At 45.7% G+C, this 15,315-nt stretch overlaps 1 protein-coding gene and 1 pseudogene across 2 annotated transcripts in view; both read right to left on the minus strand.

The window, feature by feature from the left end:
• The window catches only part of ALK (ALK receptor tyrosine kinase), a 2,452,973-nt gene that overhangs the window by 1,505,529 nt on the left and 932,129 nt on the right, over positions 1–15,315 (minus strand). The window lies entirely within an intron of this gene.
• LOC144761940 (SH3 domain-binding glutamic acid-rich-like protein 3 pseudogene) lies at positions 8,510–9,501 on the minus strand (annotated as a pseudogene). The gene has a single exon (XR_013595965.1). The product of XR_013595965.1 is annotated as an SH3 domain-binding glutamic acid-rich-like protein 3 pseudogene (transcript).

Here is a 15,315-nt window from a genome sequence, read left to right on the forward strand (position 1 = left end):
CCGGAGGACCCTGCCTCGACATCTCCACCTCGTGAGACAGCTGGACCACCTGCGGAGGTGGATCTGGAGTCCACCGGGGAGACTGTTGCTTCCCTGGAAAACCTACCCATCCCAACTGAATGGCATGTGGAGGGAGGTCCTTCCCGGGAAGAGTTCTGCAAAGCTCAGAAAGAGTGTCCTACTCTCGAGGGGCTGCGGCAACAGGCCAACGCCCAGGCAGCGGGAAACATTGAAGGGAGCTATCAGATTTACTGGGAGGATGGACTCCTCTACAGTGAACCCAAGGCACCTGGCCACGGTTCAGCCAGAGCCTTGGTGGTTCCTCAATGCTTTAGAGCCTTTCTACTGGAACTGGCTCATGAGATACCATTGGCAGGACACCTAGGACAGGACAAGACCTTTGCCCGGCTTGTCCCCCATTTCTACTGGCCTCGAATGAAAGTGGCGTCGGATACATATTGTCGGACGTGTGTGTCTTGCCAAGCCAGTGGGAAAACTGGGGTGAAGCTAAAAGCTCCCCTGGAACCACTACCTGTCGTTAGCACCCCCTTTGAGAGGGTGGGCATCGACATTGTAGGGCCATTGGATCCACCAACTTCAGCTGGACACCGGTTCATACTGGTTTTGGTGGATCATGCCACCCGGTACCCAGAGGCAATACCTCTGAGGACCATCACTGCACCTGCAGTGGCAAGGGCCCTGATGGGGATCTTCACCAGAGTGGGTTTCCCCAAGGAGGTCATTTCCGACAGGGGGACTAACTTCCTTTCAGCATACATGCGGGCCATGTGGAAGGAGTGCGGCGTTACCTATCGGTTTACCACTCCCTATCACCCACAAACCAATGGTCTTGTGGAAAGGTTTAACAAAACCTTGAAAGGTATGATACGGAGTCTACCTGAGAGCCTACGGAGGAAATGGGACATCCTCCTACCCTGTCTCTTGTTTTCCTACAGGGAAGTGCCACAGAAGGGAGTGGGCTTCAGCCCCTTCGAACTTTTGTACGGGCACCCTGTAAGGGGACCTCTCAGCCTGGTGAAAGACGGATGGGAACAGACTCCCAGGAAGCTTCCCCAGGACGTGGTGAGCTACATGCTGGCCTTCCGGAGCCAAATGGCTAAGTTGTGGAAGCAGGCTTCAGACAACTTGGAGGCCAGCCAAGCAGTTATGAAAGAGTGGTATGACCACAACGCTCACCCAGTGGAACTGGAGCCTGGACAGAAAGTGTGGGTAATGGAACCTGGAGAGCTAAATGCCCTCCAGGACCGTTGGACAGGCCCCTTTGAGGTTTTGGAGAAAAAGGGGAAGTCCACCTATTTGGTGGATCTTAAGACCTCGAGGCAGCCCCTCAGGGTGCTGCATGCCAATCGTCTCAAGCCACATCATGAGAGGCCCGAGGTTGTCTTAATGCTGGTGACCGATGGAGCAGAGGAAGAAGAAAGTGAACCTCTCCCTGATCTTCTCTCGTACAAAGAAAAAGATGGATCAGTGGAGGGAGTGATTCTCTCGCCATCCCTGACTTCTGAACAGCAAAGTGATTGCCGCCAGATCCTGGAGCAATTTTCTCCCCTGTTCTCCCTTGTCCCAGGTAGGACCCACCTGTGTACCCATGACGTGGACACAGGAGACAGCCCACCTGTGAAATCTAAAATCTACCGGCTGTCGGACAAGGTGAAGGCCAACATCAAAAGTGAAGTCGCCAAGATGCTGGAGCTAGGGGTGATTGAACCTTCTGGTAGCCCTTGGTCTAGCCCGGTGGTTTTGGTACCAAAAGCTGCCCCACCAGGCACCACACCTGAATTGAGATTCTGTGTGGACTACCGAGGCTTGAACTCAGTGACTAAAACTGATGCACATCCTATCCCACGGGCGGATGAGCTTATTGACCGGCTGGGAGCTGCTCAATACTTAAGTACCTTTGACCTAACTTCAGGGTACTGGCAGATTTCCCTTACCGAGGAGGCGAAGGAAAGGTCAGCCTTCTCTACACCTGAGGGACACTACCAATTTCGTGTGATGCCCTTTGGGCTCAAGAATGCCCCTGCCACTTTTCAGCGGCTGGTGAACAGGGTCCTTTCGGGAATGGAAGCTTTTTCTGCTGCATACCTGGACGACATTGCTGTCTTCAGTAGCAGCTGGGAGGACCATTTGCAGCACCTGCAAGCTGTTCTTCATGCCCTGCAACAGGCTGGCTTGACCATCAAGGCCAGCAAGTGTCAGATCGGACAAGGGTCGGTGGTGTACCTAGGTCACTTGGTGGGCAGAGGGACGGTGCAGCCCCTCCAGGCAAAGATTGAGACCATCATCGCCTGGGAGCCCCCCAAGACTCAAACAGAGGTCCGAGCCTTCCTGGGCCTCACTGGATACTACCGTCCCTTTGTGAAGGGGTATGGCACTATTGTGGCACCCCTCACTGAACTTACTTCCAAGAAGCAACCCCGACGGGTAGTCTGGACGGAGGCTTGCCAGCGAGCCTTCATGACCTTGAAACAAGCATTGTGTTCCGCTCCCATTCTCAAGGCCCCTGATTTTGCTAGAGAATTCATTGTCCAAACAGATGCGTCAGAACATGGCATTGGGGCAGTGTTATCGCAGCTAAATGATGAGGGCTTGGATCAACCCGTGGTCTTCCTGTCCAGGAGACTACTCCCCAGGGAAAGGAGGTGGAGTACAATTGAGAGAGAAGCCTTTGCGGTGGTTTGGGCTCTGAAGAAGCTGCGACCCTACCTGTTTGGTTCGCACTTCCTAGTTCAGACTGACCATCGCCCCCTTCGTTGGCTGATGCAAATGAAGGGGGAGAATCCCAAGTTGCTAAGGTGGTCCATCTCCCTACAGGGAATGGACTTTAGGGTGGAACACCGACCTGGGGCAGACCATGCCAACGCAGACGGTCTATCCAGGTATTTCCGCCTTAGTGATGAGGATTCCCAAGGGGTTGGGTAGTTCTCCCCACTTTCAGCTGGGGGGGACGCGTGTTAGACCTGTCTGCTTCTGGGAAGACTCTAACCATCATGATTTATTTTTGTCCCCCTTAGCCTCCCAGAGTTTCTATTTTTATTTTTACATATGTCCATCAGGGAATTTTTTAATGCTGTCAGGGGGCTAGGTGTTCCTTGGCGATGACGCCATTTTTCCCTCATAACCTGTGAGGCCTAGTCAGCCCCCCTTGAAAATCTAGGGATCTCCAGAAACCTAAGATGGTGTCCACCAACTGCCATAACGGACACTACTGGAGGACAGGTCCATAGGATAACATTAGGGAACTTTCTAGAATTGACTAGAGACTTCTGCAGGTCTCAGGCCACCCTATATAAGGCCAGTGACCAGCAGCCAATTTGTGCTGATCCAAGTGTGGAGGAGTGAGGCAGTGGTGAGAGGAGGTGGACGCACTGGGAGCAACTAGTTTGTCTTTGAGGCAGACAGTCACTACAGAGAGACGTTCCCCCTTCAACCTCTGACCAATCCCTCCCCAAACATCAACTGCTGAGAATCAGAATAAGCTACGTGTGAAGGAAGACCCTTCTAAGACTGAGCCCCAACGAATCCTGACAGGTCGCTCTGAGTAGAGGGTTTCCCTAATTGCCAATGCCCAGCGCTGCACCTACCAGCGTGGGGGAACAGCTGTGAGCCCCGTGACGTGGCTGGAGTTCCTTGTCGTGCCCTGGTGAAGTCGTGGGTCTGTGGAGCCATAAACCTCCTGAGGAGCGAGGGCGCTGCTGGAGAACATCCTTCCCCTGGAGCCGGTGAGGGAAGTGACTGAGGGAGAGCAGCGGCGCTGCTCCGATCGTCTGCGGGTCCCCGGGGGCACCGGCCGCGTCAATATCACCCCAAGGCTTGGAGAGTGCAGAGGCGCTTCCGCGCATGCCCGGAGCACGTCCGCTCCTGAAGGCAAGAGGGGTAGCGTAACCGAGCAGGTCCAGGCGAGTAGCGTCCTTCCTGTGAGCGGCCGCCGGAGGAGGCGGGAGAAGAGCGAGCGCTTCCGCGCATGCCCGGTGAGGAAGTGTTTGGCCTGAGGAGAGGCGCTGAGGGAGCGTCTCCGGATCGTCGAGTGGACCGCCGCGCAGAGGGCGTTGCTTGAGGACATCCTTCCCGGTGAGGAGCAGAAAGGAGGCCAAAGCGTGGCTTTGTCTTTACCCTCCCCGCTCGAGTGTCACGGAAAGAAGCTGACGCGAGCAGGAAGGGGGGAATTGTGATCATCGTCATTCCACCGCCCCAGCCCCGAGCAAGCAGCTGGCTCGGCGGGAGGAAGAGACAGTGAGATCTTGAAACCAGAGGGAGCCTTAAGGCAGCGGTGACGCGTGGGGACTGGGACAACATCGTCCCCACGCTAAAGTAAGGAGCAGGGAATAGGGGCCCCTGGGAAGTTCTGAGAACTGGGGGTAACTTTGCTCTGATTAATAATCTCAGCTGTGGAAAGGAGGAATAAGAGCATATTACAGAATTTAAAGTCAATTAAGGCTGTGGTCTAGTTTTATATATCAGGGTATTTTCAGAATTGAATGCAGAGTGGTGATGCTGGAGACTGATGCAATGTCTTATTGAAAATAACTACTGAAGCAGGCTAATATCACTGCAAATGACACACTGAATCTCTAATGTGAATTTACCCTTCTGTAACCAGTGATTAAAGGAGTAGACTGGTAGAGTTAACTATAAGCAATTTCCAAATGCAATGTACCTTTGATTCTTATTTACTGACTAGGAAAAGTATTAGAAGTCACTTGAGAGCTATGAGAAAAGTGTAAATTATTTGTGTACTGCTTTGGATTTAAAACAAGAACCAGAAAGTATATTATTTTTATAAAAGGTACTGGTATTTTCCTAAGTTTGGTGTTGTGTCTTTTATTTTAGTGGTTCATCACTGAGTTACTGTGAGTGGGTCTTGTAAGCACTTAACCAACGCCTTGAGTTTAGCTGTAACCACTACTGTGCCAGGCTACCATATGTAGGCTTGGGTAATCTAGGTCCAACACCACTCATCAGCCGTCACTGCAACATCAAGATGTTGTGAAGATGAGGCATCTACCAAGAAGGGTGATTTTACCGTACGCCAGAACAGAGAACTGTCTTTAGATTGACAACTCTCGTGTAATTGGGCCCACAAGTTCTTCTTAATTTCATTCCTACTGTTAAGCTGTGCTAGGTTATAGACCTTTCTTAGTTTAGTAATTTCAGCTCGATCTCTAACTGGGGCGTGGAGAGCTGTTTTTAGATCAGTTAGGGCTTTACGGCAATTTGAGTTAAACCAGCCTTTGGATTCCAATTTTCTGGACTTTTGGTTACGAAACAGCTCCTCCCGTATGGTTCTAATAATTTCCAAAAAACTAGTTATAATCATCTGGGGTGAGGAATCTAGTGCTAAGCAATTGTACATCCACGGAAGGGCTCTGGATACCACTTTACTAGTGATTACTGCTGGGTCAATTTTAGACCATTTTACAGAAAAGCCGTTTACTTTGTCCATGGACAACGATTGTTGGTTCAGTAAACTTGGCCTAGTTAATTGAAATGAAACATTTTTAATTGACAGGGTAACACTATTAGGAAAATGGTCACTGCTAATATCCGAGCCTGTTTTAAAAGTTACCAGTTGACCCTTTATAATCTGGGAACATAAGATGTAATCGATGACACTTGACAAACCCCTACCATGAAACGTTGGCAAAAAGTCAGAAGGGGGATCTATAAGGTCATTCGCAAAGTCCATCTCTAATGAAAATAGACACTCATTTAGGAAATTACCTCACTTCGTATGTGTAAAGTGTGTCAGGGAACATCCATTTTCATCCTGAAGACCACAGGTGCCATTCTTGTAATTATTACATAATGAAATGTTAAAATCCCCCCCCCCCAAATCACATAATAGGTAGAGGAAATGAGCTTATTCCGCTGTACATTTAAAAAAGATGTAATTTCAATTAAGATTTTTGCACATTCAGTTGACTGAAAGGTTATTATAAAAGTTAACCAGGAAATATGTCATGCATTTATTAAATGAAGCCCTTATGATTTGGTAATTCTCGCCAGACAAAAGAACAATTATGTCCATAGGTGGTAAGTTGTTTGCGGTATATACTGCAAGACCTCCCTTAGGTCTACCAAAAGTTCTAGAGCTAGCTGGGACATGATATGTTTTATAACCTAGAAGCTATATAGGGTCGATGGCCCAGGTTTCCTGCAGGCATACTATCTGGTGTACACTAACTGTATCCAACCATGCTTTAAGATTTACTTTGGAGCGAAGACCGGCAACATTCCAAAATAGAACAGAGATGGTTAGGATGGAGTTAGACGAGTCATTAATTTCAGGGGGAACGTTGGAAGCTTTTATGCCTATCGTGGGATAGAATTCTGGCACCGGAACGTTTATTTGTGTATTAGAGGGTTCGTCAGGGATTATAGATCTATCATGGACCAAACCTGCTTCTGATGATCGTGGGATGGCCACCTCCCTCACCCTACCAGGTGTCGCATTCTTAGCAGCTAAAGTCTTTGATAAATCAGCAGTTATTCCTATAGAGGGATTGGGTGTTTTTGTTTTTAATTCCATCATCCTGTCGGGGATTACGATGTTTGGGGAGGAACTCGGAGAGCTAAAGGATGGTTGTTGGAATTTGGACCCAAGAGGTATTGGGCCCGAGCTACCCTGACCAGTACGGGGTGGTAGTCAATCCACCATTTCTAAGCAGTTAAATCTGTTTGCGACTGGAATGCCTCTCCAACCTACCAGAGGAGCAATGTCTCTACCTCCGGTTCCTGACCAGTCAACCCATTCCCTTCTCCTATCCCAGTTTCCTACTTGAGTCCAGTTCCATTCTGGGCCTTCGTTGCAACGAGGTATTGGAGGATAAAAGAAGGAGAGTCTTTTTGTGTCTATCTCATCGTTCGCTACCGGCATACCCCAGGAACAAATGTGCTCTACTGTGTGTGGGTCATCAAAATTGACTATAACACAGTCTCCCGGGATTCTTTTCAACTCCTTACCTATCCACGGGACCCTGCGGACCATTGAGACTCTGCTAGCCAAGTGCGGTGGCAACGGTCTGTTGGTAGATAACCAATACATTACCTTGTTTTTTAAAGACCAGCCTGGTTCCTCCACATTGGGACTCAGCTCGGGGACCCCAGTCATAATTACCACGTAAGGGCTTGCTTCTGGTGGTAAGTGTATTGGGTGCCCACCCCTCCCCCTATTCCTAGTGTTGGTATATTGAGCCCCTGATGGTTTAGTAGGGACAGACTTCGGTATGTTAGGGGGGACTGGAGTTTTTATTGTCTCGGGGACCTTCTTCGCCACTACAGGAGGGGGCTTCGATTTTGTAATTGTCGCTTCAGTAACAACTTTTGTGGCTTGCACCCCTACCTTAGGGGTTTTGCTGTTCACTTTATGCCCCCCTGTTTGCACCAGCCCCACCCCCTTCGGAATATTAGAAGTTGCGTTCAGAGCAGCTATCTGCTTTTCGATCTTTTTAAGGCTCATTTCAATGGGATGCATGTAAGTTTTAACAAGTTCACCTAATCTGATTAATAATTGGTTATTTACCCCACAGACTTTACACCCTACTCCCGTGTTACTAGTTACACTGAGGTTCGCTGTGTTCATGGAGATATTTATTATTTCTGTTGGTATAGTGTTTAACTCTCTCTGCGTTGAACTATCTTGTCCTGTTGGCTGATTGGTAGATAGTTCTTTGTGGTGAATATGTTTCTTAGATTGTTTCGCTTTAAGCAATTTCTTATGTTTCTTTTGTTTAGGTATGGCGCCCTCCCTCAATCCCCGGTCTAGCGCTATGTCTACATCCTCCCGTCTCGGGCTCGCAAAAAGAACAGGGTTTTTTTCTAACATCATGGACGATTGCGAGTCCGAGAGCTCCAGGGAAGCCGACAAATCAACCGTATTTGGCACAGTGTGGGTTTCTACGTGTACTTCCAGTAATGGGCCAGGTTGCCGTAGTAAAGTAGATGTCCTAGCTGAGGCTAGGGAACCCAACGATGACCGTTTGGCCCTGGCTAAATGTTGTGATACCCTGCGTTCTAAAAGGATTATGCCTTGGTCAATTGCCTCATTTGCCCTAGTGATATAATGATCAATTGGACCAATGATCTGTGCTGCACCCTGTGCTGTTTTACTCCTAGTACCTCTGGTGGTCATGATGTTTATAACAATGAATAAAGTTGTATCAATAGTAGAGAGGGTGAAGCATACACTATGTCCGATGAAGGGGGCAAGATGAGTATTTACAGGACAAATATAAATGGGGTGGCCCAGTCCAGTCTTACCCGGTCTTTAACGGGCTTAAACGGGCCCGCCCTTGGCCCGGGCTTGCTCCCGCGACGCGGATGAGGGGTTTGATTTATGGCGCCTCCGGGCGCGTGTGGTCACGTGGCGCCGCTCAGCCCCCTGGGGATGGTAGTCCTCCGCTCGGCGGCCGCTTTGGTCGAGATGCGGCAAGCAGCAACAGGGAGAATGATGGTCACGAACTTCCAGCAGTCAAAAGGTAAAGACACCTTTCTTTCTTTTTTTTTTTCAAGGTCCAATCACATTTATTAGCAGCTTGGAAGACAAAGCACAATTTTAACTTCCCTTTTGGCAGGAATCATTACAAGTGTATTGGTCCAGAGATTACAAAAGCAGCAGAGTATGGAACACTGGGGAATGGTGTACACTCAGATTGATGGAGAAGGCAGGCTCATCAGCATTTATAATGCCTGTGGCATTCACAAATCAAGACAGGTCGGAAAAAGAGGGTTTTACCCACATGAGTGGCCAGGTACTGTGTGGGCTTTTCAGACCTGCACAAGAGCAAAGGGCTTATCAAGTTAAGCAGCACTTAAGACTGGTAAGGTCAAAGTCGTCTGCATGTTTTGTTTATATTTTTACTTGGAGGAGGGAAATGGTAATTAACACATTAGAATATGAAAATCATTTATCCAGCAAAGCAACACGGGACTGAGTAGTCTGCCCTCATGGGTCCCTCAAATGCAATCGAATGCTTAGCTTTTTGGGAGAGATGTGACACTGGAAGCTGCAGAGGCTGGAAGATTACGCAGATGGAATGCACAGCAACATCTGGCTCCACCATGCTGTAACATACATGGCGCAGGGTAAGATGGGGATTGAAGTTTCAGTGGAATGTGGAGACAGCTCAGGAGTTGCAGGACTGGAATCTGGCCAGGTAGGAATGCAGTCAGAGATGAACATGAGATGATAACGACTCATTTTTTGCTCAACTTCAGGAACTCGGTCATGGTGTCACATTCAATGGCATCCTTGAACATTTCAAAATCCCCACAATAGTGGTCTCCATTGAAGATCTGGGGAGGGACAGCTTTTGGGTTCCCCGATTTGGTCCTCATTTCTTCAAGGAAGCTGTTGTCCTGGGCGATATCAACATACTCATATTAAATCCCTTTTGACTCCAGAATGCGGGTAATTTCTGCCTGCTGGGACTTGATCTCCCTTGAGGCCGTCACGGACGTGCAAAACACTTTCAGACTCATGTTCTTCGCTCTTGCAAGTCAAGAGTCATCACTGGCATCTGTTGTGTTTACTATTGTATCCTTGTATTGGCATGTGCTCATTTGCCTTGTACATGTCTCGCAAACTGCCTCGCGCTGTCCCTTGATCGCGAGCCCTCGCCCATGGTTCTATGACGTCCCTTTGTTCCATTGTAGAACCTTGGGCGAGGGTGGCGGTTGGAGGGCAGTTGGAGAAAGACTGTTGTTCGGGCTCAATGGGCTTCAGCCCACCCTGTCATGTTTGTCAGCCCGGCTGAGACAGCTTCCCGGGCTGGCGACCGTCTTGTTGCAGCCGCACCTGAGTACTTCACAGGTCTTTAAAAGATCATTTACTTGTTAACAAGGCTTTGTTGTGTTTTCACCCCTCCTTAGAGCCCCTGCTTCTCCACTCTCCCTATTGCTGGAAGAATTAGCCCCTCCCCCAAAATCTTTAGTAGCCCCCCGAAATTTGGCTCTAGTTTCGCGTCTTCTCAACACAATTATAGTATAGGTGAACCAGCCTGCTTCAGTGATGAGAGTAAATGGTAAATGATGTTATGAAATCAATACTGGGAGGTAATCTTCTGATTAACCAATAACACCCACTGTAGATGCTTTATCCTGAATGGGGAGAGAATGTGGCCAAAAGGTTAGGGCAGTCGACCTCGGAGCTGGGGAACCGGGTTCGAGTTTCAGCAACAATGCTCAACATCCTGTGATTTTGGGCAAATCACGTAATCTCCCTGTGCATGACAAAAATTATTGTGTCCTTGTGTAACGTAACTGGTGCTCATATAAAGCGCTCTGAAACCTTCGGGTCTAGATCATGCTAGATAAAACTCTACACAAAAAACTCGAAGGTACAGTGAAATTGTGGGAGGCAGGTCATCTTCCTGCAAGGAAAAGTATCTTTCAAGGTTTAATATTTCCCAGGGCCATTGGAATATTGCAATTCTACTGTTTTCTGCATTATTATAGACCTACCACTCTCACCACATAATCTACCTTCTGCTGCATAATTTGTACAATTCAATAAAAGAATGTTTAGAGCTGAAAGCACTTAAAAGTTAGTATAAAAAGTGCCACATACCGCAAAGTACCTGACCTTTTGCAAAGGTGAACTATTCACATTTTAATTTCTATATGTGCTGTATTCAGGTGTTATGCTGGCACTAATGAGGTGAAAGATTTGCCTATAGACTATTAGTGTCCGTTAAATGAAAAAAGAATGAAATAATACTGCCTTATAATGTGACTCATTGTGATGCATGATTTGCAATTTGCTCCTGAATAATGAAGTCAGCTCTGTCCTATAATCTAATTAAACTTGTGGCCCTGTGTGCGACCACTGCTTCAATCAAAGAATGTTAACCCCTCTCCAAGCTACTGGAATAATGTGATGCAGCAGCAGCGGGGGTTTCAGTGTCATAAATTAAACCCATGAATCACACAGCCCAACATCTTCGTCATAGTTTGCAGATTCCAAGAATAAAAGTTGGTTTCTGGCGCATACAGATCATACATTAGTGAAAAATGCCCCACGCAGAGGGAGACTCTTTGCAAGGGTTCCTTCTAGATGCCGCCCGCTTGTTGTATGCAGCTGTGAAACTGATATGTACCAGGTAAAACCTTTGACTGACAGTATTAATGTGTGCTACAATTACAAAAAATAATTCTACCACCTAATGTGCTGCATCATGATGCATCTTAATCCAAATACCTGACTAACATGTCCACCACTCGAATTACTTTCATATTTCACTGTACTAATTCATCATTAATTCTTAATGGGTTCTGGAGTACTTGCCGAAAGTGCACTTCAACACCCCATCAGGGGTAGCAAGCGCTAAATAAATGCAAACCTTTTTCCCTCTTCTATCCCTCCACTATCCTTTTCAATCGGAATAACTGACTAAAATATCCACCACTCAAGCTACTTTCATATTTCACCATACTAATTTACCACTAATCCTTTATGGGTTCTGGAGCAGCGTGCTACTTGCCAAAAATGTGCTTCGACGCCTCGTCAGGGGTAGTAAGCGCTTTATAAATGCAGTTACAATACAATACAATAAATCACAATTTAACCAAGCTGACTGCAGAATGTTATATTCCAGTCACGCATAATTCTAGTGGTCTCTTACTCAGAACACTTTGACCATCATCATCAAACCTTCATTGTTTCAACTTTACAAAAGGCACCATACAACAACTGGACAGAAAGTCAATATAAAAAAACAAGCAAAAACTTTAAAACGATATAAATAATACCTATAGTGAAAAGATTTTTCCAAATGCATTTCCAATAGTCATTATTTTAGTTAAATATAAGTAAAATATCTGCCTCCTGATCATCACTGACTGGACACTGTGTCAAAGTTAGAAAGGTTAACACAATTGGTATGATCCAGTGGAACCCATTAATCACATACCTTTGGGCACTGGTCTTTAAGGCAGTTAGGCACCATCTTTACTGCAGGGCATTGTACAACCATTTCATGTATTGCCAAGAAAACATAACATTGACAGAGAGAATGACTTGAAAGATCCAGCAGGAGAAAATGGAACGAACATCATGATTGGTCGTCTGGGTCCTCCTGGACCAATAATAGCTTCAGGCTGTAGGCCACAGCAGGCTCCACTAGACAATGAGTGTTCCTTCCCATTAACACCAGCAACCCCAAGTTGGAACTTCAGAAAAGGGGATGGGCTAATAGGTGCTGGAGGCACAATGAATACTGGATTTAATATTAGTCTAAAAAACAACCACATAAGAAGTGCATGTGGGTTAAGCTCAAGTTCCAAATGTAACCGTCAGAGGAAGAAGCAAGTGCAGGCTACACCGGTCACATCAGCTGAATAATCTACAGTTATTAAAAAGACTACAGTGATGAAGCTGCAGCTCAGAAGATGACAACCCACCAGCAACGACTGTACCTTCAGCCGCTGCGGCTTGACCACACGCCTTAAGAGAGAGTGGCAAACAGGAGCTGAGTATAGGCGATGTGGCTCCAGCAGCTACTTCCGGGTCCGCTACTCTGTTCAAAGAATCTTGTTTCACAGCCTGAATAAAACAGTATGGTTGTTTATTTTATTTATTTTTTGATGTTGTTGCTGTCGCTCTGGCCCATTCTAGAACCCGGGAAGCAAAGGGGAGTGTAACAACCATAACCCAGATTAATCACTGCTCAAATGAAACGAAGATCCATTTTTGCAGGATTTTGCTCCACTTACAATACCAGCAAACATCAATGCCAATCACCCTATGAGCAAGTATCTTTTGATGTTCATTTCACATGAACCACATGCTGCAAAGCTGGAATGATGCAGATGAGGAGTTAAAAAATATAGGCTATAAATAATTAGTCGAATTCTGCTGCACCTCGTTTAAACTTGTTAGGTGCTGGACCCCAAACCCTTGGCCTGGGTTTTCCCCAACCTTTTGCCTTCAATCATCCTGTTTTTGCTGACTTTATTTTTGCTGTTCTTAGGTCTTTGCACACTTTGCCACTGCTAACCACTACTAAAGTGCTTGTGCTCTTTCCCCAAAACATGGTAACATTGGCTTATACCCAATTGGCACGTTTAAGTTGCATGTTAGTCCTTAATTAAGTGGCACTACCTGTGCTCAGGGCCAGTAAATTAAATGCTACTAGTGGGCCACCAACACTGATTGTGCCAGCCACTTAAGTGGTACTTTAACCACGTCTCAGGCCTGCCATTGCAGCCTGTGTGTGCAGTTTATGACTGCCATTTCGACCTGGTAAAATAAACTTTCTGCCAGCCTAAATCTCCCTTTTTATTACATATATGTCACCTGAGCATAGGCTCTAAATAGCCCATAGGGCAGAGTGCAGTGTATCTAAAAAGTTGGGCATGCACTTTTAACCTTTACGTATGCTAAAAGTGAACTCCTGGTAGGAAGATGGCTCTTTACGTGAAATATCAAGAATCTGTTATACTGTATAAAGAGTCCAGGCGATCTCTTAGGAGTGGACTGGCTTGCTATAAAATCCCAAAGTGCTCTACTAGAGGGTAGTGTGGTCGAGCAGTCTTAGGCTTAACACAAAGGAGTGTAAGACATTTGCAAATACAAACAATGGTCAATAAATGACAACACAACTCAAGAAGGAGATCCACACCAATTTATAAAAATAACAATTATCTTTATATATGTTTAGGCATCAGAGAAAAACATTCAGGTAAGTACGTTTTTAAATATACATTATTTTTCACTTTAAAAAGTGGACGCTGCAATTTCTGAGTTCTCCAATGTTATCCTAAATATGGAAGAACAAGTACTGCATACAGGTACAGTTGGGATCACTGACATAATATCGAGGGACATAATATCGACTATCAAAAATATCGTTGACAAAATATCGACAGACAGAATATCGACTTTGTTTCTACAAACAGGTAAGTACATAAATATTGAGTAAAAAATATCGTTTACAAAAATATAATTTATAAAAATATCGACTTTATTAAAAACAATGTTAAATTAAATTAATATTAAAAATTAATTACTAAAATATACTTAAAAATACTTAAATTACCTTATAATAATTAAATAATTAATGAAAGTTACAGAAAAAATGTTTACAATCATATTTGTTAAAACATATATATAACTTGTTGTGAAAAAAAAAAAAAAAAACATATATATATATAGTAACATAATATAATTAAATATTAATCAATATTATTACCATAGGATAACGGAAGTGTAAAAATTACTATTCCCACTCCAGTGGGTGCAACAGTAGGGAAAGCGTTGGATAGCGTAGGGGTAAAAATTACTATTCCAACTCCAAAGAGTGCAAAAGTAGGGAAAGTGTTGGATAGCGTAGGGGTAAAAATTACTATTCCCACTCCAGTGGGTGCAACAGTAGGGAAAGCGTTGGATAGCGTAGGGGTAAAAATTACTATTCCAACTCCAAAGAGTGCAAAAGTAGGGAAAGCGTTGGATAGCGTAGGGGTAAAAATTACTATTCCCACTCCAAAGAGTGCAACAGTAGGGAAAGCATTGGATAGCGTAAGGGTTAAAATTACTATTCCCACTCCAAAGAGTGCAACAGTAGGGAAAGCGTTGGATAGCGTAGAGGTAGAAATTACTATTCCCACTCCAGTGGGTGCAACAGTAGGGAAAGCGTTGGATAGCGTAGAGGTAGAAATTACTATTCCCACTCCAGTGGGTGCAACAGTAGGGAAAGCGTTGGATAGTGTAGGGGTAAAAATTACTATTCCCACTCCAGTGAGTGCAACAGTAGGGAAAGCGTTGGATAGCGTAGGGGTAACAATTACTATTCCCACTCCAAAGAGTGCAACAGTAGGGAAAGCGTTGGCTAGCGTAGGGGTTACAATTACTATTCCCACTCCAAAGAGTGCAACAGTAGGGAAAGCATTGGATAGCGTAGGGGTTAAAATTACTATTCCCAATCCAAAGAGTGCAACAGTAGGGAAAGCGTTGGATAGCGTAGAGGTAAAAATTACTATTCCCACTCCAGTGGGTGCAACAGTAGGGAAAGCGTTGGATAGCGTAGGGGTAAAAATTACTATTCCTACTCCAGTGAGTGCAACAGTAGGGAAAGCGTTGGATAGCCTAGAGGTAAAAATTACTATTCCCACTCCAGTGGGTGCAACAGTAGGGAAAGCGTTGGATAGCGTAGGGGTAAAAATTACTATTCCCACTCCAGTGAGTGTAACAGTAGGGAAAGCGTTGGATAGCGTAGAGGTAAAAATTACTATTCCCACTCCAGTGGGTGCAACAGTAGGGAAAGCGTTGGATAGCGTAGGGGTAAAAATTACTATTCC

The sequence above is a fragment of the Lissotriton helveticus genome, chromosome 6 (assembly GCF_964261635.1).
Source record: "Lissotriton helveticus chromosome 6, aLisHel1.1, whole genome shotgun sequence".
Lineage (NCBI taxonomy): Eukaryota > Metazoa > Chordata > Amphibia > Caudata > Salamandridae > Lissotriton > Lissotriton helveticus.